At 26.8% G+C, this 26,541-nt stretch overlaps 1 protein-coding gene across 4 annotated transcripts in view; it reads left to right on the top strand.

Annotated features, from left to right (window-relative positions):
- Positions 1-26,541, top strand: part of LOC122855182 (protein tiptop) — a 76,852-nt gene that overhangs the window by 19,005 nt on the left and 31,306 nt on the right. For 2 of the 4 annotated variants that reach the window (XM_044156357.1, XM_044156361.1), the window contains exon 1: positions 16,188-16,803. The exons of the other annotated variants lie outside the window; for them this stretch is intronic. The gene's annotated coding sequence lies outside the window, so the exon portion shown is untranslated. Of the gene's footprint in view, positions 1-16,187; positions 16,804-26,541 lie in introns of those variants that run through there. 4 annotated transcript variants of the gene reach the window in all.

A 26,541-nucleotide genomic window follows, 5' to 3' on the forward strand; every position in this document is an offset into this window, starting at 1 on the left:
TAATATAACTAAAAGTTTATTGTTTTATTTTATTCAGAATAAATAAAAATAGTTGAAACAAATGAAAATTATAAAATGTTAATTTTTTAAAATTAATAAATAAATTACATTTTTATTGTGATGTTTTAAATATAATATTTAATTTTAGTGACGTTTTTTATTTTGTTTTGATAAAATACTGTAATCAATGTGAAATCAGAAATGCGATCCCTGGTGGAACATTTATTCGAAAGTAGTACATAAAATTTGAATTTAATACTCTACAGCATTATTTTACTCATATATATACGTATATGTGTGATGAGAAAGATAGACTATTATTTATTTTCACAAAAAAATCAAATAAATTTATTTTATTTAATATATATATGTTTTTTTTTTTTTCTTCTTTTTACATTGCGTCAATCGAGGTGAAACACGTCAATAGCTATAACTCAAACTTATTTATTTCGCCCATCAAGAAAAATTTATATTTTTTTTTTGTTTTTGACGTGGGAATATCCATGGTTTCTTGGAGAGACCTATTGGATACGCATAAAAATAACAGACGCCGCTTTCGGAAGTATTTACGAGAGACCAGAAATCAAAAAAGTTGGAAATCAAAGAAAGAGAATGATGTGTAAAGAATTAAAAAAAAAAATGAAATAAATAAAATAGAAGAAGTAGGAGTGTGATGGGGGAAATATAATCAAAAAAAAAAAAGAAGTGATGTATATTTATTTCGTGATGCGATCCATCGAAATCCATATAGTGCTCGTCGACCCGACGGAAATCAGGAATGTCCGATAATCAGCGGTAAATCATTTCCCCCGCAAGTGGTGGTGAGTCTTTGGCATGCCACCATCAACGCGTTCACTACTTGTCCTCATATATTCACCATGTGTAATGCACACAGACCATCTTTCTTTAAATTTGTGTTAATATACATTAACTGTGTGTATATATATGATAAATAAAAAAAATATATATACATGTATTTGTGCGTGGGTCAACCTTTATGGCGGGCATAACTTGCTTGATTTCTCCTGAGATTATCTTGTTATTTATTGGAAAGTCCAATGCGTCTCTGTGTCTTCACTTTTGCCCCGAAAAGGGAGCCCACTCTTATTATATAAAAAAAAAAAGAATTTTTTTTTTTTTAAAAGAATAAAAAATGTCGTTGTGTATAGACGACCTACTGGGAGGTACATATATACTAGTCGTATACACAAAATAATAATATATAAATAAATCCAAAAAAAAAGAAAAATAAATAAATTAAAATTAAAGATGATCGTTAAGCTTCTCTCCAAGTAAACGATCAGTTTATTCAATTTATCGTGAATTAATATGACCTTATACAGTGTATGCAGTGAAAGACATGCTTCGAGTGTTTTTAAGACAGTCCAATAAACGTTAAATAGCATTGCAAATATCATTGGTGTTAATAATTCATTTTTAAAAACTATAAAAAATATATACAAATAGTTATAAGAACGTAAACATTATCATTTTATTTGTATAATTATAATCGTTTTTTGACACAAGGGACTACTGTACTTCTTGATAAACTTATTTTTATTATTTATTTTTTGTGCAAATGGTTATAAGTCTTTCTTATTTATTTAAAAGAAAAAAATTATGTACATGAGTATTTTTATTTTTTCATTTGCAAAATAAGATAGCGAAAAATTCCACAAAGTTTAAAAGGCTAAGTACGCGGGGGAGAAAGAGTGAGTTGAAGAGATAAAATAGAGAAGAAAAATTGTTAGATGAAGAAGAAACTGGATATAGCTATGAATGCTGCAAAACTTGATGATAATAATAAACTTAAAAAAGCGCATTTTATTTTAAAAAGGAAATGCAGCGCCGCATTTTTATGTCTTTGCCAAAACTTTTCATCTCTGGGGCACACACCGCGTGCCCTTAGTAGAAGTAAAAAAAAAACAGCGAAAGAAATACAGAAAGAGAGGGAAAGTGGTTATGAGAGTTGGTAGGTGAAAAAAGAAAGAAAAAAAAATGTAAAAATATTACAGGGGATGAGAGTAAACTCGTGAAAAAGGGAAGAAAAGAAAAGTAAAAAAAAAAAAACCGTTGGTTTGTGATGTGAGAGTTGGTTATATAGAAAACTAAACGGCGAATGAAACGGCAGACTGCTGCTGATGAAATTCATAATTTAGATCCAATGCGTTCTCTGTACCTCGTTTAGAAATACACTGCTATTTATAGTCAAAATTTTTTTTTTTTTTAAAACGATCCTGGAAAGCAGTGAAAATGTGGCTCTGTTTCTTACTTTCTTCATCTTTTATATCTACATCTTTTTCTTCCAAGTTCTACCAATTCTTTTTGCCTTATGTCTTTTCACTGCTTTTACTCTTGATGCTATGTTTTGTCCTGAAAACTTTAGACCGACGGAAGGGAATCTCCGTATAGTAGTAGTCAGCTGTATAATATAATGGTCACAAAATTTCACGGGACATTTGCCTGAAATTGTTTCGTTTTTTATTGCTTCTTTTGTTTCACACGAATTAGATAAAATTTGCCGATGACCGGTTTTTGCTGTATTCATGTATACTTGGTATATAAAAAATATCTATGTATTATATATACTCAATTGATATATTTATATTTATAAAATATACATGTTTAAACCACAATTTATTCGCACCGAGTCAAGACAAACGGTGACGAGTGGGTGGCACGCATCGTGATAATACTAAACTCCTTACATTCATCGTCAACACTGTCACGTTTTATCTGGCATTTAATTTGCTCCTAAGAGCATGTAATATTATACAAAAATTCATATAAGGCCATTTATTAATTCACTGACCCTCAATTTGCACGTTCAACATAAAAAAAAAACAAAAAAAAAAAAAAAGAAATCAAATTCAGGGTGAGTTTACAAACCGCGTGAAAAAATTTTGAGTATTTTTAGAGCTTTTAAATATTGACAGAAGATGTCACTCAAATGCCACTAAAAATTGACTAATTTTTAGTCGATAAAAAGTCATCAGAAGAATTTTTTAATCGCTAATTAGTGACAGCTTAATATTTGAAGTAATCGCATTTAAAAAAACGAAAACCATTCTTGCCATTGTGCATTGTGCATGTGCATTGAATTAGTCGGATTTAATATACACACTTTCACACACGCACACGCATATATAAACTATGAATGGTCTCTATTCAAGGTTACTGCAGTCAGTGGTGGAGACACATGTTCCCAGGGGGATGTTTCTGCGAATTGTTTTCAGAACAAATTGTGTAGACCAAGTGTTTCCAATAAATGTTAAAAAATTCATAACTTTTTAACGACTCGTAATTAAAAAACAAAATTAAACTCATTAATTCTTTGATACGTCTAAAATACACTGTCCAAATTATTTGCAAATCCTACGGGCGGTTTAAAAAAAGAGCACCCTCAATTTAATTTCAAAAATTAATATAAATAATTTTTTTTGAAAAAAAAAAAAGTTATTCAGGTGATCTATATAGATCAATGTTTACACGGTATTTAGTTACAGTTTTGATGTATACAAACACACTAATTTAGACACAAAAATAATTTACGTAAACATATCAACCTAAATTAATGACGAAGAAAAATAAATTTTGAAATAAACACTATGTTAATTTAGTTATATATTTAAACTGTTTGATTATTTCAAGTTGTTTTTTTTTTTTTTTTGAATTTTGTTTTTTGTATGAAAATATTCACACAATCAATAGTCGATTGAGGCCACTTTATGCGTTTATCCACATCGGTAAATCACCATAAAATAGTTTGAGAACTGTTCGTCCATAAAAATTGCACATTCGCATCGTGCATTGAACCGTCAATTTATTCGAGATAGACGCGAGAGTCAGTTATATATGTTTAAACGACCTCGGAATCGATAGTTAGGTCACATGTGTGTATGCATTTACCTAACGAGTAGTACAATATATGTATATACACACTTTGAATGTTTCAACTCGAGTGGCAGGCAACATTGAATTGACTGTAATTCCGTTAAATGTTGCCTGTGTGACGGATGGATCAGTGTGTCAATTGCTTGTGTGTCTGCTCAAATCCTACAAGATAAAAAAAATATATAAATTAAAACAACAACATCAATTGGGCCTCAGTTATCTTTGAATAAATATTTTTCAACGAGACAACAAAATTATGTAAAAGTGTATTAAATAAATACAATTGTTCTGTATTATAAATATCAATTTAATATGGCACACAGTGAATGAGCTTTTATGGAATAAAGTTAACATTTAAATTGTCAATGTCAAGGCATTTTAAATTGCATACTTTGAAGAAATAAATAAATATATTTGCGCTGCAATTTGCAATATAATTTTCTCTTAATTTCATCTCGAAAATTATACACATTTTTTCACATTAACAACAGGAAATATGAGATTATTAGCTTCATTCAATTTTGTAAATAATTATTAATGAAAAAAAAAAAGTTTTCAATACATTTAAAATATAATTAATTATCATATTAAATTAATCAATTATCCATGAAACAATGGGTTGATATTTAATGCAAAATTACGAGATAATTTTTTAGTTTTTTTGGCTGAATGATTTTAGGTGAATTTTGATAATTTCATTTGCCAAAGAAAAAAAATAACACACTAATTTTAATTATCCCAAAAACAAGGGAATTGCGTCTGATGATTAAACTGGAGTACAATTATTTGTTAATTATATTTTACACATGAAAAAAAAATACTGAACTTATTTTTTTTTCGTTGTGAATATATTAAAATGTATATCGTAATGGAAAAGTAACGTAAAAATTTTACAAGTCTTTCTTCGTTTGTGACGAGTTTCATGTATTTTATTACAAGTGCTGAGAGGGATCGGGATGAGTGGAGTGAAAGGGTGACGAGAAAAAGATCGGACAAGAGATAAGAGACATAATGAAAAGCATCATCATGAGTGACGTGGCTACAGACAGCTGCTTAAAAACCTGATTGTAAATAAATTTACCTTCTCTTATTTTTTTTTTCTCTCTCTTCTATCATATTTGATGCTTTATATATACAAATTATAATACCTTAATAAAATCTCAATCTCTTGGTGTGTATATATATATGAGAGAGACTTTTGCATTTACTGATGATCTTTTCGTTCGTTTATTCACTCTTTTACGTGATTTTTTTTTATGATATCATATAACCCGAAAACCTGCAACCGGTGCCACAATGTTTTGCCTTCTCTTTACTTTTTATATATATTTTTTTTTTCTTTGTGCCTCAGGTACTTTATGCAAGGCCGGGTGCGTGAGCGTTATAAGGTGCTCACGACGATTCAGTGTCTTCTTTTTATGAAATAAAAAATGAAATTAATGATTATCATTATATTATAAATAGAATTGAAAGTTGAAGGTGACTTTAAGAAAGTCACATCAATATACTTGCCACGTCAAATATATATTATTGCATCAAAGACCAAAGTTATAGAGAAATCTATAAGTGTCAAAAAAAAGCTTGTTTCAATGATCAAAAAACGTGTCCATTATTTGTTGTTTTTTTCCTAAAGTGAGTGCTTTTTTTTTACATTTGGTCATTTAAAATATAGCCATACTCGTTTGATGAAATTATTTCATTAACCTTGATTTATAACAACGAAATTAAAGTCAATTTATCTTTAAATTAAAGATAACTTTTCATTTTAATTGTTAATTTGATATGAGAAATCAAAAATTTTATCATTCATTCAGGTAGAAACTGATGTCAATTTGACGTCAACAACAAAAAATCAATTGACGTCAAAAATTTATCTTTAAATACGATATACGATCGAATTATTTCATTGTTAATTGTTGATTCATTGTTATCATTAAAAATCAGTTTTAAATTTTATCATTCATTCAGGTAGAAACTGATGTCAATTTGACGTCAACTACTAGCCTTCAGAAAAATCAATTGACGTCAAATTGACATTAGTTTCTACCTAGGCAAATAAGATGGGACTATTTATGTACTGACCCAATATGCGAAGAACATCATAATTGAATATTAATTTGTGTTTTTTTTTTTATTCTAAAGCTAAAAAACGTCCAAACCTTCATTATATTTCTCAATAATTTAACGTTTCACAGTGAATTTAATATACATAAAATTTGGAGCCCATTCATTACCAGAATAATTAGTGACACTACGACTACAAAATGTTGTCAAAAACAAATTTTAGTTTATACAAAGTACAAATACTACATAATAAAAACAATGACTCCACTTACTACATATTTTTTTAATTTTTTATTAGTTCAATATTTTGAATTATTATTGATAAACTGGTTCAATAAAAATTTCACAGATTCATGAACTTGTTTGTAACCAAGTTGCTCACTTGTGGGACAAATTTCTCTGACAAATTTAAATGTTCAGTTATGCTTTCTACGAAATTTTTAGATTTTGATAATCGTTATTGTATCAGCGGACTGTTCAGTACTTTATTATTTAACTATTCAATTACAGTTTGTAATTGAATAGTTAAATAATAAATAAAATTTAATTAATAAATTTTAGTTTATTTAAAAAATTTCAACGACCATCATTTATATGTCTCGATTGACAATAATATAAACCAGTTCACTCAAAAATAAAAATAGATAAACCAAAATTATATTAATTAGTAATATTACAAGATAAAAATTGATTTTAAAATTATATTTTTTAGTAATAATTACTAAAAAGTATAATTTTAAAATTAAATTAATAATCAGTTACACAACTATAGCAACTGTGAATCAAGGAGCTTTTTAAAACTCAGTATAAATTTTGTTAAAATAAATATTTCTTTACTGATTAACAGAGGTGAGAGCATATTTTTTATCGCAGAAATTCGCATATATAATTAGTAGTTATAATCATAAACGAAAAGTAGGTTTAAAAAAAAAAAAGTTATCAGCTGATCGGGCAATGAACTGAGTGCAATAAGATAATTGCTTTGAAACCTCTAGAACTTGTCGTATTATATCTATATATGTACAGTCATGTATATGTATATAAAATGCAGCAGAAAAACCGGTAGTAAAACTTACAACTCGTGTGTGGGTGGTGTGACGATATAGGCCTCTTTGAAGCGCTTATTTTTTGTGTCCTTTACAGTGTTTTTTTATTAAACAATCTTTATTAAAATTTACTCAAATACAACAGGGTCTTTGCAGAAGTATATTATATACGCAAAAAATATTTGGTTTGTCCTCTGCTGACTTGTCTCTTTCTCACGAGATGAAAATTAAAAATCACAAATTAATAATTGGATTCTTCCTTTACAGTTGAACATTCTTCACTGATTTTTTTACCATTCAGTCAGTTAAAATGCAGACTTAATTCAGAGGTAATTTTTAAAAATTGATCTTCAAAAATAAATGAAAAAAAAAATAAATTAAACTCGAGTGGTTTCGATTTTTCTATCACTATTGATTCGACTTTATATATATGCATCAGGTAACACTACAAGACTTGAGATTTTTCCTTATATAAAAAGGACAGTTGTCATCGATAATTATGGAAGAGAAATAGATAGAATAAGTGTGGTAAATTATCTTTTTTTAAAAAAAAATAAAAACAGGTATCATGAATTTGAGGCAAATAGTTCCTGGCACAGACCAAGTGCGTTGTTCACATGGTCTATATGCTAGGGTATATTTGCCCCAAACACCAGAAAACAATTATCTTCATTGTTCGGCTGATTGAAAGTTGTTTATGTATGAAAAAATCGAAAAAACCTGATTTTGCAGGATTTGAACTCGAGACCGCAAGCACTGTAGGCAGGGCTCTTGCCGACTTAACCATCAGCTCACTCGATGAACTATGAAAAATAATTATACTCACATATTATTGATTTGAAAAAAAAATTGACTTAACTTTCGATTATTCATTATGCCATTGCATTTATACTCTTAATAAATTAAACTCGAGTGATTTCGATTTTTCTATCACTAATGATTCGACTTTATATATATGCATCAGTTAACACTACAAGACTTGAGATTTTTTGAATAAAAAAAAAAAAGATATACAGACACACGCTGACAATAAGTTACATCGGAGTGTCAACCGAGTTTTGGGTTTTGTTTATACGCACGCAAAATAAAGTCGAGGTCCTTGCCATAAATATTCCCACTGACATTTTGGGGATAGAAAAAAAAATAATAAATAAATTAGAATGGTGGGAGAAATAGAATGTTTTTTTTTTGTTGATTATTTTTAAATAAACAACCTCAAATTTATATAGCAACTCTAGAACAAAACAAGTATAATAAAATATAAAAAAAAATATCAAAAATAGTATTTAAACAAAATCTAAAAATAGATATAAATTATTTATTAATAGTTAAATTATTTGCTTTATTGAATTAATTATTACTAGTTAAAAATGACCATGTTAATTAATTATTCTCAATATATAATATCATTGATATAATTAATTTTATAAAAAAATAAAAATTCTTAATCACTTTTTAATTTTTAAATTTCTATTTATACGTAAACAAGTATTTTTTATTTTGAAGAAGCTCTCTTTTTAAATCATAAATTTTACATGATTTATATTTTTTTAAAAAATTACCATCAACTTTTTAAAATATATTAAAATTTTTTTTATTATTTTTCATTTAAACTTGACCATTTTAGTTTATTTTAAGTGGATGTTTTTGGTTTGGAGCGGAATACAGCAGCTTCTTTGAAATCGAGAGAAATACCCCTGAAGGTTTGACTACCGATTTGCTTAATTGCAAGTCTATACCTTTTACAAAAAATAAAAAAATAAATGAATATAAAGATTTGTGGTGATGATAGAAAATTAGGGTAAAAAAAACTGTCCATGATAATATATATTGTTTTCTGAATTCGAATGATATTCGATAAGGTGCGTGGATTACAATCAAGTGGTATGAGTTTAAAAAAAATCGTGTCGAGTGGCTACAGTGTTGAGACCAATGCGAAGAGTCGAAGACTTAAATCGAGAAGATGAAAAAAAGAAGATGAGAAATAAAAAGAGGAGTCATATATTGAAGGGACCAATATATACCAAAGAGAATACACAAAAGTAACAGATCGCCATGGTGAACAGTTGGATTTTGTGTGTATATAGAAGGCAACGCGTGGATATAGGCCCTAGCCAGTTTGTGTGCTGCAACGAGTTGTATAGCAGGAGTGATTTATGCTAAATGTCGGTGATGCCAGCAAACTGGGGGCCTTCTTATATGCATCTATGTTTATATATGTATTGTAGTTATATATATGCATCCAAAAGAACGGCGGCCATCTTGCCCCTCTGCCGTTGCATACTTCGACGATGGTATGCTTGCATATATCCTTTATATAGTAGTAGATCAGATTGACGTTTGAACTGATAATACATATATGTTCTCTAATACATATAGAAAATATTTTATAACGATATTTATGCATACATGTACTTGAATATTATATATGGATGATTTTTCACCAAGATTTCTTGTCTATGTAAATTCAACTATTCAAGTTTTTACTTAGATATTTAACGATAACAAAATGAAAAAAAAGATACATTTTTTAATGTCATTGCAAATCAAATATATTTTTTGGGGGAAAAGTTTTCATTTTTTTATTTTTATTTCATTTTTAATGGGTAAAAAAATTAAGTCGATCTTTTTGGGATCTTATAAAGATCTCTCCTAATTAAAGAAGAATTGAAGAAAAATTAGAGACGATAAAAAAATTTCCTAGTGACAGAACAGATAAAAAAAAAAACGTAGAGTCGGACTTGAGGTCGGAGTTAGAGTCAGACTTAGGGTCAGAGTCAGAGCTGGTACGAGTAGATACTGTTGAATTTTAAAATTTAGGTGTTTATCTATTCAATTGTGATATCATTAAATTAAAAGAATTCATTTACACATATTTAAGTCAATCTCCGATTTCGTTTTTTTAAAAAACCGTAGAGTCGAATTTAAGGTCGGAGTCGGACTTAAGGTCAGAGTTTGAGCTGGTGCAAATAGATATTGTTGAATTTTAAAATTTGAATGTTTATTAATAAAATTGTGTTATTATTGAATTAAAAGAATTTATTTACACATATTTAGGTCAATCTTAGAAACCATATTTTAAAAAAAACGTAGAGTGGGACTTGGTGCAAGTAGATATTTATTGAAAAAAAAGTTATTCGTTGTTAACTTGTTCAATTTATCTCTAATTCGTCTTCAATTTTTCTTCAGTTTTTTTAAAATTTGTCTCTGAAAAATCTCTATCCGTCTCACAAACGATATTTAGAAGAGATCTCTATGAGATCTCAAGAAGACTGAATTTTTTTACCGGAGCTTCTTTTGTTAAATTTTTAAATGACAGTCTTTTTCTATTTTTTTTTCGGAATAGTTTATTCTAAATTAAGAAAAAAAAGCTGTATAAAGTTATTTGAAAATTTTTGTTGAAATGCGCAATTTATAGTATTACCGCACGGTTTTCATTATAATTTTACCGCAAGTCGATAATTGGCCAACTGGCAATATCCACACGTTGTCCTCTAAAATTGCGTAAAAATATTTAATTGTAATTTTAAAAAAGACATAAACATATATTATGATTAAATAATGAATATAGCATCGAAATTATGTAGTAAATGTCCGATAGAATAATCATTTTGCTAATTAAATTAATGGGAACATTATTTTTTTTTTAAACATTTTTTCTCTAGGTCAAACTTTGGAAGGTTGTGTATAATTATCTGTCAAATAAAAAAATATTCTTCTCCCATTTATTATTTAAAATTAAACGACACAATAAATAGATGAATTCTAATTTAATAAAATTAAAATGAAATTGCCGACTGACAATTAACAAAGAAAATATAATTCTACATAAATTATCCTTAAAAAATTTTACTAAAAGTATATGTTTTTAAAATTTTTTTTTACGACGTTCGCGTGCCAGATTTATTATGCTTTTTTTCATTTTTTATTTGAAATAAAAAAAATAAAATATATACATAATGATGACCGTGACCACGAATGCTGGTCGATTTACTAAAAATTTTCAGAGTTTTTTTTTTAAAAAAAAAACCATAAAAGAGAGTAGAGGGAGAACGAGCGATAAGAAAAGACATCTGCGTAGGCGAAAGAGACCAGATAGGCTTCGAGTTATGACGAGAACAGTCGCATAAAATTCAAGAAAAACGATAAGATTTTATTTTTTTTTTTTTTACATAATTTACGATTATCAAAAAAATAAAAAAAATAATATATAAAGAATTCCTTTTATTCAATTCTTTCTCGTATTTTAAATTAGAAAAAGTTTATTTATTTTTTTCCATTTGTTTCTCTTAAAATATGTAAGTTATTGTTTAAATATTTTTTAAATTACATTTTAAATCGTAATAAATATGAGCAGTTGTTTATCAGTATACACTGATCACTAGATATAGACATTTTTTATATTGTTTATTGTTCAATATTTATTCTTTTTATTCATCAGTTTTTTTAGTATATTGATGATCATCTTTGTTTTGTTCAATTCATATATCTCTTTTGGATAGTCATCGCGTGATTCATATACCAAATAAGATATCGACGAAAAGAGTTATGATCGATACCATGTCATAGCTGTAACATAAAATAAAAATACAGTAAACAAAAACATTATTAAAATGAAGAATTGATGATACAAAACATTCATGCGTCTTGCTTGATTTGATATTAATTTTTATTGATCTACTGTGACTTGGCTGTTTACAATTTTAATACATACCAATTATAAATAAATAAAAAAAATAATTTTTTAAACATTTTTCCAAACAAAATCTTCTACTTTCGTTATATTTATCAAATGAAATATTTTTTAAGTCAAGTGAAATAACAGTAAAACGTCAGGTAAATTACGAAAATGATTTTCTAAACAAATCAATAAAAAAATCTTTTACAAAGTCTAATTTAAATTATTATTTAATTAATCAATTTTTATACAATCTACTCTTAATTTTTATATAAATATTTTTGCTTCATGTATTTTATTTCTTACTCTATATATTAATTAAAAATATACATTTTTCATTATCGACTCGAGTGTCTCTATATTTGATATATAAATTGACAAAGTTATACTTTATTATCAAATGAAATAAAAAATAATTAAAAAAAATTAACAACATATGCAGGTATATGATAATATCATCGACAAAAGTCAACTTTCATTTTTCCGTTCTTTGACATTTTATTCAGGAAACTTGCGTATCAGGCTCCAGGTACTTCAATATAAACTGCATGGTGGCTTAGCAACCGGATTACATGGTATATAAGTTTTGCAAAAAGGTGCACAATTTATAAACATATCTTTGCGCCGATGAAGCAACCGTCCGTATACGTGGGACGTATAAGCTTATTAGATTTTTTTTTTCCAAATATTATTATCATCATTTTGAAAAATGTTTAACATTTAATATTGATGTAAAATTTGGTTTGTTAATATTGATTAACCTCATGTATTTCCGTATTAATGTTTTAATTTATTTTACACTTGTTATGTGTCAAGAAGATTGTGTTTAATGAGAGTCATGATTATTCATGATAATTATTTTTAAAGAAATCGTAATTTGATCTTTAAAATTAACGAAAGATTACTAGCTGAATTACTTTGCTCAATTAAAATGTAAACTTATTTGTTTCTAAAATTCAACTTAACACATTTAAATTGAACCTGCAATCATTCTTCTTTCCATCTAAAATATACCTCAACAAAAAATATTGACAAAGTGTTTTTTATTTAATTAAAATCTTCAATGATTCGGAATACACCCCCAAGTCTAGTATATTATTTTTATATCCAATATTAGATATTATTTTACACTTTTTTATTTTCGTTATAAATTCAAGGGACTATTGTATAGTTGTAGTAGTGATAGGAATATAGTGTGGGGTGTTTGTATATATAGAATTTAAAAAGAAATGCTGCAAAGGGTCGCGTCGATTGGGCGGGAAGGGATGGCGGTGGAAGGAGAATTTGCCCGACGGCGAACAGCGAACAGAATGAACGGACAGGTCGCTTATTTATTGCGACCATACTTGAGATATATGAACTGGTTCCCGTCTAAAGTTTTGGATGCATCTTTCTGATGTTGAAAATGTATATAGAGAGGTGTCCTGGGCGCGCGCGTTTTGCTTTCAAGAGTCCCAAGATTTGCGAGGGGTCACCCTCAATGCTATATCTCGAATGAACTTGGTTTATTTTATTCGTTCTTGTTCCCGCCTTCCATCTATACGTACATATAAATATATCTGTCTATACATGTATCGATTTTATATATATATATACACAAAGCACATAACCACATTTCATTATATTTTTAATTTTTTTTTTTTTATTTTCTTATATATATATAAATCTTCTATTTTTTTTTTTCTATCGTTGATTCTTATTCACAAAACTCTCTATTTTATTTTTTTTTTACACAAAAAATAAATTAATTTATCGACTGTTCATTAAAAATGAGTCATATAAATTTCCAATTTATAATATTATTATTATTATTATTTTGATATTTTTCATATAATTTTATATATAATTTTATTTTTTTTTTTATATTTTATTAATTTCCCACGTTGATGTTTTTAATATATAGTGTGTGGTCGACAATGTAGAATATTGAGATTAGATTTAGAGTAAGGGATACAAGTGAGAGAGCAATATATAACAAGAGAGGTGTAGAAGGGTGGGAAGGAGAGGGAGATGACGATGGAGAGAGTAAAGTAACGCGCGATAGAGAGTAGATAAATAGATGGATGGGCAATATTATAACTCACCGAGCTGTCATCCTGTACGGCCGAGTCAGGCTGCTAATCAGACCCTTCTCGGTTCTTTCTATACTGTACTCTCTCACCCCTCGTTCCTCGACCCTTCACGAAAAATGGATTTATTGCTGTACGCCTCGACTTCGGCACGCTATCAAGCTCCCTGATCCATAGAACGTAACCATCGTCGTCGAAGTCGTTCTTGTCGTTGTACGCGTTCTCTAACTTTTTACATGTATATATATATAGTAATACACCTCATCTTTTTCTCTATCTCACTCATTTTATTTTTTTTTATATATTTCTCTTTTTCTATCAAACACTTTGCCAGCATCACCCTTTGCTGACATTCGATCGTGTCGAAGAAGTTATACGTAGAAACTATTCACCATACTTATTATTATAAATTATGGCTACAGTTATAAATTTATGGGTTTATTTTTTTTTTATTCAAAAAAGAAAAAAAATTAAAAACGTGAGTACATATAAATGTTGATAAAAGTTTGCTTTTTTTTTTTTTGTTGATGGTGATGGTGAAAGAATTTAGGGATGAAAATAGAAAAAAAAAAAAATTTGGTGGTTGGAAAAAGTTAACGGGCTCTCACTTTCGCAACTTTATATATATGTATACTGCAAAATTGTGTGTATATAGATATATGTGTGTAGATCATTACCCTTTACTCCTCATCACTTTCGCACCCCTGTGGTCGGAGCACGTTGCGGGTGGCAAGTGGCGGCAATTTAAGCTTTCGCGCGCACAACACGCACATGCGAATTAAAAACAACATTCTGTTTAATCCGATTATCAAAAAAAAAATTTCATGTTTGCTTGTAAATGTATATTTTATATTAATTTACAAAAAAGAAAAATTATATTCAACTGATGGATCTTTATGTATGGAAAAAATTATTTTTTGACGATTTATTCGGTGGCACAATTAGGCAATCAATGGCAAATTAATAAAGATAATAATATACTGTTACAAAATAATTATATGATACTGTGTAACAGTAAAATAATTATATTTGATTATTTTCAGTGACCTGTAATTCAACGTATGTAAATTGGAATTATAGATTTAATAATTTGATAATTGTATTCAACATTCTTCTGTCGTTAGATTGTTCAAAATAGTGGCAACGAAAGACAGAACATAGTTAGCAATTGAATGGCAAAATTACAAATTCAAAATTCGTTAATTAGCTCTTTTCGTTTAAATATAACCTAGCTATTTTTGCTTCATCTTAAGTATTAATCAATATATTATATTTATTATTATTATAATTAATTTTTATAAATTTGATAATGAACTTGATAAATTTATGAATAATAACTATAAATTAAGCAATAATATAACACAAATCTGAATTGAATTATTAATCTAAATATTAGCTATCATCTGTATGTAAAAGATTATTCTATTTTAAGTAATTATTGATTTTTTTATTTTTATTTTTGAAGATTAATTTAACAAATTTATTCCAGTAAGTTTTCAATTTAACTGGCTCGTTGCAGAAAAAAAAATCAAGTCAATATAAAGTCAAGTAAAATGTAAAAGAACTGAATTTTAAATTTGTAATTTTTTTTTGCCATCACGGTCCCTGCATAATAGTCATAAGTTATTGAGTATTATGACTCATAACACATTTCAAAAAAGAAAATAAAATCAACGATAAACGAAAGTTTAATATTTGTTTCATTAAAATTATCAATAATCATGGTGCATCCATCCAGAACAACTTTTTACAGATCACGTCATATTTTAAAATTCTTAAGAAATCACAAGGAGTCATTGAAAGTAATTATGAGTCATGAATCAGCTCAATGACTCAATTGGTCAGTTTCTATTCTCCCACAAACATTGCAATCAGCAAAATAGACAGGGTAATGTCATCATAGATTGTCAATGAGAAGGTGTATATATAATATATAAGTGTTAAGAAAGAATTGTCGGGTTAGAATAAAAGAATGCTTGAGTGCGAACGAGTTGAAACAAATAAAAAAAAAATATATATAGAAAATAAAATAGAAGGGTTAAAAGAAACGAAAGAAAAGAGATAAAAATAAAACTAGTATATGGGTATCTTCAGTGATGGGTGAATGAGGATAAGAATAAATGAGAGAGAGAGAGAGAGGGAGAGGCAGAGAGGAAAAACACAGACACAGACACACACATGAACAGAGTGATGGATATAAAAGAGGCAAGAGATAAAAAAAGAAAGAATGAGTCGTTGAGAATAATGTTGAGATGGGTTGGGGGCGTGGGTGGAATGGGCTGCGACTGTATATTTTGTTAGGTAGGAGGGTGATGCGCGGTGCCCCTCCCAAGCGGTGGGGATAGGTCAGGGCCGCGGCAGTATTGAGGGGTACAGGGTGATGGAAAGATGAGAGGAGAAATGTTATGTTTGGTGGGGGAATACATAGCGCGAGCCGTCAGTGCGCCACGTGCTGCCGAAGTGGTAAGGTGTACGTTTGTTAACGCAATAAAATACTAAACGCGCTAAATTTATTTTTATAAATTTTAACTAAATTAATCTGTCGGTTTTTTTATTTTTTTTTTTTTCATTCTGTGATTTATTATATTGTTATTATTAACATCAATTTAAATAACTTGGATTATGAGTTAATAAGCAATATTTGTGCCAGATTTTTTTGACGAAAGAATTTTAAATTTCTTTATAGTTGTTTTTTGTTTTATTATTATTTTTTAAATAATTTGTTGTATGTGTTTGTTTTCAAAAAGTTAATGACAGTGTTGAATAATTGTTTTTAAACGTTTCTATTATTAGTGAATGACGTTTTTATTTGTGAATTGGATATACAGCACTATTGAATTATTTAAAAAAAATTCGTATTATTTTTATAGATGTTTTTTTGATTATTAAAAGTTATTGCAATCATTAAGCATTTTATTTCGTGAGATTTGTTGTGAGATTATGGTTTTATAATGACAAGACCTTGTGTTTCATTAGTTGGTATGGGTTTGATATAACGAGTTTTAAGAAAACACGACTGACGGATTTTATCCGACCGGAGCCACTCTTCTTGGTGAGTCAATAATTATAACAATACTTTTTATATAAATTTTCAAGTGTATTAAAAAGAAATATAATGCTGACTGCAATAAAATCATCATTTAAACTTTTGTCTTTCTGTTTCTGTGAGTTTTTTTTTTTTTTTCTAAATGAAATAAAGAGTTAAAAAAGAAAAAGAAAATTCAAGAGTAAATATATTTCAAGCCAGAATAATAATGACAATAAATAATCATGAATAATAAATACAAGATAAAAAGAAAAATAAATGAAAATAATAGTCATTGAACATGCCTTTTCTACTTCGACATATGATTGAATGTTTTTTTTAATTTTATTATTTTTCCAAGTGACTCTTATCTAAAGTCCCAATAAGACTCACGTATATGAAATGTGTAAACAAGAGACTGGAGTATAGTATATGTACACAGCAGGTGGCTGATTCACGAGTATAAACGCGAGAGAGTGTAAACGATATACATATATAGGTAACGAGTGTGATGAGGTGTGGTATATATATATCTATAGAAATTGAATCAAAAAAAAAAAAAACTATAAATAAATTAAAAAAATTTTGGGGTATAGCAAAAAATGAGAATAATAAAAATCGATGAAAACAAATCAACATTCCGCATGTTTTCGCGTAAATGCAAGTGGAATTGAGTGAGCTTTCAGGCAAAGAGCAAAAGGGGTGTTGAGAGTTAAAGGGGTTAGAGGATAGAGGGGATGAAAAAGCTTTGATATTGCACTTGACTCTCAACCGCCTGTTTTAAACTCGTGCGCCGGCGTTGCGTGCTTCAATAAAGTCAGTATGTAAACACATATACACAATTTTTTTTATTTTTTTTTGGTATTTTATTTATCTCATGTACGCAACTTTAAATTCACGAAAAATATATATATGTTTTAACAGCACATAGATGCATGTTTGTATAAAAGAGATAGATGGAAATAAAATTTTGTACAGTGGTCACCAGCAACTCAATTACGATTGATCACCTCATTTCGACTAGTTCGTGGTGGAATGCTTGTTAACGAGTCTAAATTGTATCACGTTGTTCAAACAAACAATCCTAAAAAAAAAAACAAAACACAAAGTTGAATAAAAATTTGTGATTTAAAAAAATTAAATATATATTTATACTTGTTGATAATTAAATAATAAATTATTTATTATATAACGTTAATTAAGAGATTTTTAATATAGAATGATGACTCAATCAAACTGAAATTAAATTATTAATTGCTTGATTTTATTTTTAAATTTTTTGATTATATAGTATACTAAAAACGTGAGTTGTATAAAGCTTTTCGAAGCTTTCAATTATGAAAAAAATCTGGAAAAACTACGGAGAAAAATCTTGGAATTACTCGGTAAATATTTCGTAAGAATATTTTCTTAAAAAAAAACAATTTTGTATCGGAAAAATCATGTAAGACAAAGACTCACCGACTGAAATCGTGCTATATCATTCTCGTTTCTAAAACAGATTGAATTAAAATATATAAATTGGCATTTGATATACTTGATGGCTTCATAGTCTTCTAGACATTTAGGTAATTAAAATTTAAATAAAATATAACAATATAAATCACGTGATATTTTAAGAATGTCAATCGTCAAGTTGATAAACTTTTGATCTATATTTCTTATATTTGTAATTATAAAGTTTTGCTGCTGCCAATTATACAGTTTATACTTTCAATAAAATAGACATATGTCATCATAGAATAAACTTAGTGCACTTGAATAAATACAACAATTGAGTGATGCCTTTTATAAATACAAGAGTAAATGCAATGACATGATGAATAATTTAAATTTAAGTTGAATTATTTTTTCAAATCAATAATAAAGTATAATTATTTTTCTTGGTTCATCGAGTGAGCTGATGGTCAAGTCGGCAAAAGCCTAGAGTTAGCGGACCCTGTGAGCATGGGTTCAAACCCCTAAATGACGTATCTGGTTGTCGCAGTTTTGTTATGATCCTCTTTCGGTGTTTGGGGCAAATATAATCTAGCATAGACCATGTGAACTACGCACTTAGTCTACGCCAGGATATATCTGCCTTAAAAACCATATACCTTTTTATTTTTTTTGAAAAAAATATAATGTAACATACTAACACATATTTTATCTATCTCTCTTTTACAATTATCAATGACGACTGTTCTTTTTACAACAGGATATTTGTAATATAAAAATATACATCAACAACTTTCAATTAGCCCATGTTTAAATTTTAATTTTCTTTCTCTTCTTCTCTAATTTTTCAACACTTTTAAAAATGCTAAAATATATTTTTTAGTTTCAATAAGTTAACATGAACAAACATTAATTTATAAACATATTTTTGTCAATATAAATATTACATCTAATTTTGTTTTTGTTGATTTTCAATATATATTGCGTATATATATTTTATATATATTTGACACTTTAAGTATTTCATTTGTTTATAATGTATAAAATAACATCTTGCAAACACACAAATAAAGAAATTTTTTTAATTATCATTTTACTGAAATAATTATTTATCACAAGTTTTTCTCTCTGTTTCTTATTTATAACAATTAATTCATTACTTATCTTTTTTTTCATCTTTTTTCATTTTGTTTTTTATTTATAAAAATCAAAAAAAAAAAAAACATTAATAAAAAAAAATTTATAATTTAAATGTATACATAAAAATTTATCAAAAATTTACAAATATATAAATATTTAAAATATTTAGAAAAAAATTAAAAAATATAAAATTTAAATATATTTAGAATATATTGAAATATATATAATATATATAAAATATATTCAAATATTATGAAAATTTTGTACGTCCAAATCCATACATATTTTATATATATTCCATATATATTTTATACAAATTTTTTCCACTTGGGATGAACAAACATTAATTTATAAACATATTTTTGTCAATATAAATATTACATCTAATTTTGTTTTTGTTGTTTAAGCTTTGAGCATTGCCTTACAATAATATGTGCGTATATTTACATCAAATTCTCTTCGATCACACACTTGTGATCGCACGTGTAAAACATTTAACATCTATGCAAACACACATCTAGATATATATTTAGAATATCATTTTCAAAATAATATATCTATCACAAGTTGTGCCTATATACTTAACAACATTCAAATGTCACCATCTGGCTCGTTGATCCACGTCTCAAATTTAATAATCAATAATTACAATTTCACTTATCTCTTCCCTCTTTTTTTTTCATCTTGCTTTCATTATTTTTTTCTTATAAAATCAATCCCTTCAATAACAAAAAAAACATGAATTTTAATTAAGCAGCTTTTTTTTTTTTTTATGTATTTTTCCAATTCAATCGAAAGAAATTTTCCACAAGAGAAAATTGACCATCATATTTAGATACTAAATTAAAAAAGAGCAAAATTTAATTCCCATTCTTTCGAATTTATTTTGTGCGTTGATAACATATTTTTAATTATACCAGTATATTTTGATCATATTATCAAAATATGTTTTCCATTTTGCTACACTGTTTGTTGTACATACATCTACATTTTTTTTTGTTTGTTTATTTTTCTTTATCTTACTAATATCATCATAATTAAACATGTATACCTATACATATATATATATAAAGTCTGGGTAATATACTATCACATGCCATGTTGAGAGTAGCAGCGAAGTAAAGGTATACCCAAGCGATTTGCAGGCGGGTCTATTGAAGTCGCCCGATGACGGCTCCCGTCTGTCAGCAGATCAAAGCTGAAGTAAGCTCTCTTTGTGATGCTTTACCGTGTGCTGGTATTTAATTATGTATACGATCAATATTTTTGCCTCCAAGCTTTCTATATGTTGAATTGGAGGGAGAAAGCACAGGATGAAGGCTTTTTTACGTTCGTCCATTTCAATCACGTTTAAAGTTTTACTCAATTTTCTTTTTTTTATTTTAAATATGTCTCGACAATACTCAATAAAAACAAATATTGAATTTTAAATAATAAAACACAAAGAAAATATTTAAATATTAATTATTAATATGTAACTTTTTAATTAATAGTACTATCAATTTTTTATTATTTTTAATTTTATGTTGTTTTGAATGTGAGCTTGAAAAGATTGAATTGTAATGAATCAATTTCTAAATAAATTGTTAAATGTGGTGAGATAGATATAGAGATATCCAGCTGGTCGAATACGACACACACACGTGAGTAAATGATGGCAAATCATAAATGGTAGAAAATTATGAAAAAAAATATTAGCTGATCGGTCCAGCGTGCGTTAATTTGGTGAGCCCGAGGGTATTTCATTTATTGGTATATATTGTACACTACCCACCATTTGATTTTTATGCTTTTTTTTTTTATTTTTTATTTTTCACATTTGTACTGTGATATTCTGTGTTTATTATGTATATATTTTGTATATGTATATTGATATTTGTGTGTCTCTTTTTCTCCTCTCTCTCTCTTTTTGGTTACGAATGAGAAATATACAAATTCATTTCGCTCGATTTGCATTTCACGCACCGATAGAATAACCGATGCGTGCCACTTTGACTAAACATACAAATACATTACACACTAACAACAACAACAGGGAGAATAAATAGTGTATAAGTTATCGTACACTTTGAATTATCAATGGGCATGTTTTGTTATTTTATTATTCTAATAATTTTTTCTATTTTTTTATTTATTATATGTATACTTTTTATTTCTATTTGGAGAATTGAAATCATTTAAGTTGTTGTATATTTACGCAGTGCAGTATAATAATAATTATTAAGTTGAAATTGAACTATTGTTCATCATGAATTTAATGACGACAATGACTTTGAAAAAGGGCTCTCTGGTGCCCGAGGAATACAAGAAAATCAAGGGTAGTTTTAACACAGCTTTTATGATTTAATAAGTTGATAAAAATTTAATGTATGATTAGATACTTGTTCCTTAATCATCATAAGCCAATGAAACAACATTATCAATTCCGACAACCTTCGTTTTAAGTACACAGTCTATGTACATCGATAAAAACTTGTCCGATCCGAAAACTGAATTTAATGTTCCGTAAAAAATATATACGTATGACAAAGACAAACAAAAAAAAAAAAGCGTAAAATACCCCTGCTTTTATCAGTTTATTTACAATATATTATAAATTATTGTTAATGACATCATAATATATATTACTCATTACTTAATAACATTGTAATTAATTTAAATTAAAAAAAAAAAAAAAACATATTTACTTCGCTCTCGAACAAACTCCCTATATAATCAAATGAAATTAATTAAATTTTTTTTATAAAATTTTAATCTTTATCCTTTTATCTATCTACAAATTTTAATTTACTTGAACAATTAATGATTATTTTTTTTTTTTAATACTTACTAATTTTTTAATTAAGAAAAAAAATTCTCAGTTTAATAATTGATTATTACAAATGACATATTAAAAGTTGTTAAAAGTAAAATATTTTTTTTTTTAAATCATTATCATTTATTAATAACAAACACAGCAGCTGAATATAATAATATTTATTTTTTTATTTATTTTTTTTAAATGTCAATGACACTAATTAAATTCGTGGTGAAAAAAAAAATGGACAAATTGATAAAATAATTATTTGAAATTTTTATGATTATTTAAAAATATACATTATTTGGATAAGTATGATTTAAGAGTGTGCATAAGCGTCTTGATTAATTTTACCACTCGTTATTATTTGCAACGAATGATGTTCGAGCGATGTCGAGGCCTCGACGTTTCTCAAGAGGCGCCACATCGATCATCGCTGTGACAATTTGACTGTCTCGAAGAGTGTGTCTGATAGTTGTTATAATATATCTCTCACCCATCAAGCCACTACACACTATTCAAAGTTTATTTTATATATATTTTCTTATAATGACACATGCCACATGATCACCAAGTAACTACAATTATTAAAAAAAACCAACAATAACAATTTTAAAAAATCAATAAATATCTGGTTTTTAATAAAATAAAAATTACAAAAATTATTGTAAATATATTTACATGTTAAATTAATAAATTTAACATATTTTTTTTAATTAAAACTATATTACAACTTATTACAACTACAGTCAAATAAAAAAATATATAAATTTCAAAAAAGTTCATTAACAAATTTGACATGTCATAATTGTTCATTGCTTCATGGATTTAAAAAAAAAATGAAAAATCATATATATAAATACAAATTTATAGGCAGGAAATATACATATAAATATATAAAAATTTATTCAGCTTTTCATTTTATACAAACCACATGGAATATCTCTTTTCCAGAGGCAATTTCTCGAGTATACCAGTCTGTCTCTCACACAAAACGAGATTAACTGCATAAGATTAAATATACACATACACAAACCATACACATATGTAAAAATATATAAATACTGGAGTTGAATAGTTGAATGTATGTATATTTTATATATTATATTGTATCCGGAATTAATTAATTGATTAATTTATTGTGAAATGCATCAAGAGCTTCGTGTCAAAATTCTTATATATATATTAAATACACAACATTGATTCATACTTGTTTTTTATTTTTTTTTTCTCACTGTTTTTATATACAAATACTTGCACGTTTATTTTATATATAGTGGCTACTTTTGCGTTTAATATCGTGTGAGAAATTCACAAGGTCTTTTCACATAAGTTTATTTAAAAAAATATATATATATATATAAAACATGATTGAAGCAGCCAGTCTGCGCGACAAATTACCCATCCATCTTGACAATTTATGAATATATCTATATATAAAATTATTTACACTGACATTGACTTGTTTGGCCACTGAAAATTCTTTGTGGTTATTATTATTTCATCTTGATTTGTTGACTGAAATGTGTGAAAAGAAAAAAAATCAAAAATAATAAATATAGACTGGTTATTTAAAATTTTAAAAATCATATATAACGAAAATTAAAATTTTCAATACTCCGGTGGGTTATGTGCAATTATTAGTTAGTGTAATTTTTTTTTTTTTCAAATAAAATGTCATATTGTTTAGTCACAACACTACGAAATTTTATCATAAACATATGTTCATCTGTGTGAGTGAGACGAACTAAGCAGGGCTGCCAACACTGCGCGTCGAATCTCCACAAAACATGATTTTGTTGGGTTCCAATGTAAATCGGGAAAAAAACAGCCACATCAAATTTTTCTATTAGAATTCTAATAACTCCGTGAGTTTTAAAGATATCGTTTTCAAAATAGCGGCGATTTAAAGATCAAAATAAAAGGAAACTTTTAATTAGTCGGTGCAAATCGATCACGCTTACAGATAAAAAGTTATTTAATATTTAAAAAAAAAAAGAAAAAAAGGTTTTTAACATTTTTGGCTCTGGCAACTTTAATAATTATTTGAGAAAAAATCGAAAATATACAAATTAAAGAGATTGAAAATACGCTTCTTTTGGTTCTAACACGAAGTGTCTCTGACAATTACTTAAGAAATGAGAGCGTTTTTTAATTTTCGGTAGACAAATCCAATACGTAGGTGACGCAAAGCGTCCCACCTACGTATAAAATTATTTAATTTTTTTTATAATAATGCGTTTGATATATTATTTATTATTTATTGTGCATTAAAATAATGATAATATTTTATGTCCAGACTGTGTCTATCATGGTCTCATTTCAAAAATGTGACTCAGCTATTTTCGCGAATTGATTGATCGATTACTTATTGGGTGTTTTCGCTGGTCCTCTTTCGTCAAGAATGTCGATCCTCATGCCTCAACTTGAATTGTCACGTTCATCGATTATTTTACAACGTATAAGCTGATTGATAGTGACTAAAACGATCGATTGACGTCTTTCAAATATATACACTAAACTTTTTATTATGTTTTTTTTTTATTTAACAAAAAAAATTATTTTTGTTTAAAAAAAATAAATAAAATAAATGTAAAAAACAAATTTATTAAAAAATAATTACATCATTTGTATTACTTTTTAATAAAGAAAAAAAAAATAATAAAATTAAATAAATTAATTATATTTAAATATTAAATTAAGTTTAAATTTTAATTAAATTAACCTTTTTTTTTTATTAATTAAAGTATATTATCATGATAAATTAAAAAAATAAATTTAGATTTATATTTTTATTATTTACACAAATAAAAAAAAATATTTTTTTTTTTTCCTTGAGTTGTATTTAGTAGTGAGCAAATTGTACATGTATGTGTTATTAAATACGTGAGTCGTTGACGTCTTCACGGAATAGCCATTCGTCATAATTTCAAAGTTATCATAAACCGTAAACCGTTCATTGGCAATCTAACTCTCATACATATTTCATGTACATATATAACACAATAAATTTTTTCCTCTTTCTCTTCTTTTTGATAAGCCTTTATAGTAAACATACAAATGCATAAATACGTATCCAATTAACATGCTTCCGTGTGTGTATATATATATACCCTGTATAGATTAGATATAACCTTATGATTTATCATCACCACTATTATATTTTTAATAGTTGCAAGGTCTAATTAAACATTATAAATGCGTTAATTGACTGTATATACTCACTATCTATTCGATTAATATTTGTATATGAAATACAAATAAATATCGGTATATACGTCTAATCCTTATAATTTTAAATAAATAATTATTAATTCTATAATAAATACAAGAAAATACATATATATTATAATGATAAACAATAATAAAAAATAGAAGAAAGTGTGTCGTTCAACCCAATGTGCGAAATATACACTGAGCACAAGGTCGATGCTCGCTCGTGCATTAAGTCTCTTTATCGCCTGAACGGTGAAACATTGCGGGCATTGACTTGAAACAACGATCGATAGCGCACTCGATACCGATGAATAAATAATCAAATACGATTTCAAGATTTTATTTGATAAGAAAAATTGCCCGGAAGAAAATACCATATATGACTTAAATTATGTAGTCACCCATAAGTAGAATGAAAAAAAAAAATTATATTTTATTATAATTATTTGCAAACACAAAAAAAAAATATTAGTAGATGATCTTAATACATTTATATTTTATAAAAAATTGTCTAGATTTTTATTTTATATTATTTAATTTAATTTTTATTATTAATTAATAATAATTATGTTTTTTTTTTTTTTTTTTTTTGCTTATGTACACAACAAATTGTATAGATATTAAAATGTACACTTGTATCGAGTGGTTGACTGATAAAGTCACTGAACCGATTCCATTTAAAATCACATAATCTGAATAATAATTTTTTTATTTTTTAGATTATAATTATTAAATTTTTTATTATGATTATTTTGATAATTTATAAATGATGTGTTTGTACTCAAAGATAGTGTTAATAAAATTTCAATTTTTAATCAAAATAAATTTGTTTATATTTATCAAAACATCTTGATGATTATGTAAAATAATTAATCAATAATATTATTAATTTTATATTATTTTTATTAATATAAAAAATAAAAAAATTATCTTATTAAATTAATAAATGATGATTTTATTAATAAAAAAGTAATTTGTAATTTTTATATTACTATTAAAACGACCAGACTAAAACTTTAACAGTTTAATATTTTAATTGAATATAAAAAATTTATATTGTACATATATATACCGGTAAATACATAATGTATTTCTTACGTAATACTACGGAGCGCGTGGTCATAGACTTTTGCATGAATGAAACTCTCGTGTTATATACACTGCCTTCTTCTTTA

Source organism: Aphidius gifuensis, linkage group LG4, assembly GCF_014905175.1.
Source record: "Aphidius gifuensis isolate YNYX2018 linkage group LG4, ASM1490517v1, whole genome shotgun sequence".
NCBI classification, from domain to species: domain Eukaryota; kingdom Metazoa; phylum Arthropoda; class Insecta; order Hymenoptera; family Braconidae; genus Aphidius; species Aphidius gifuensis.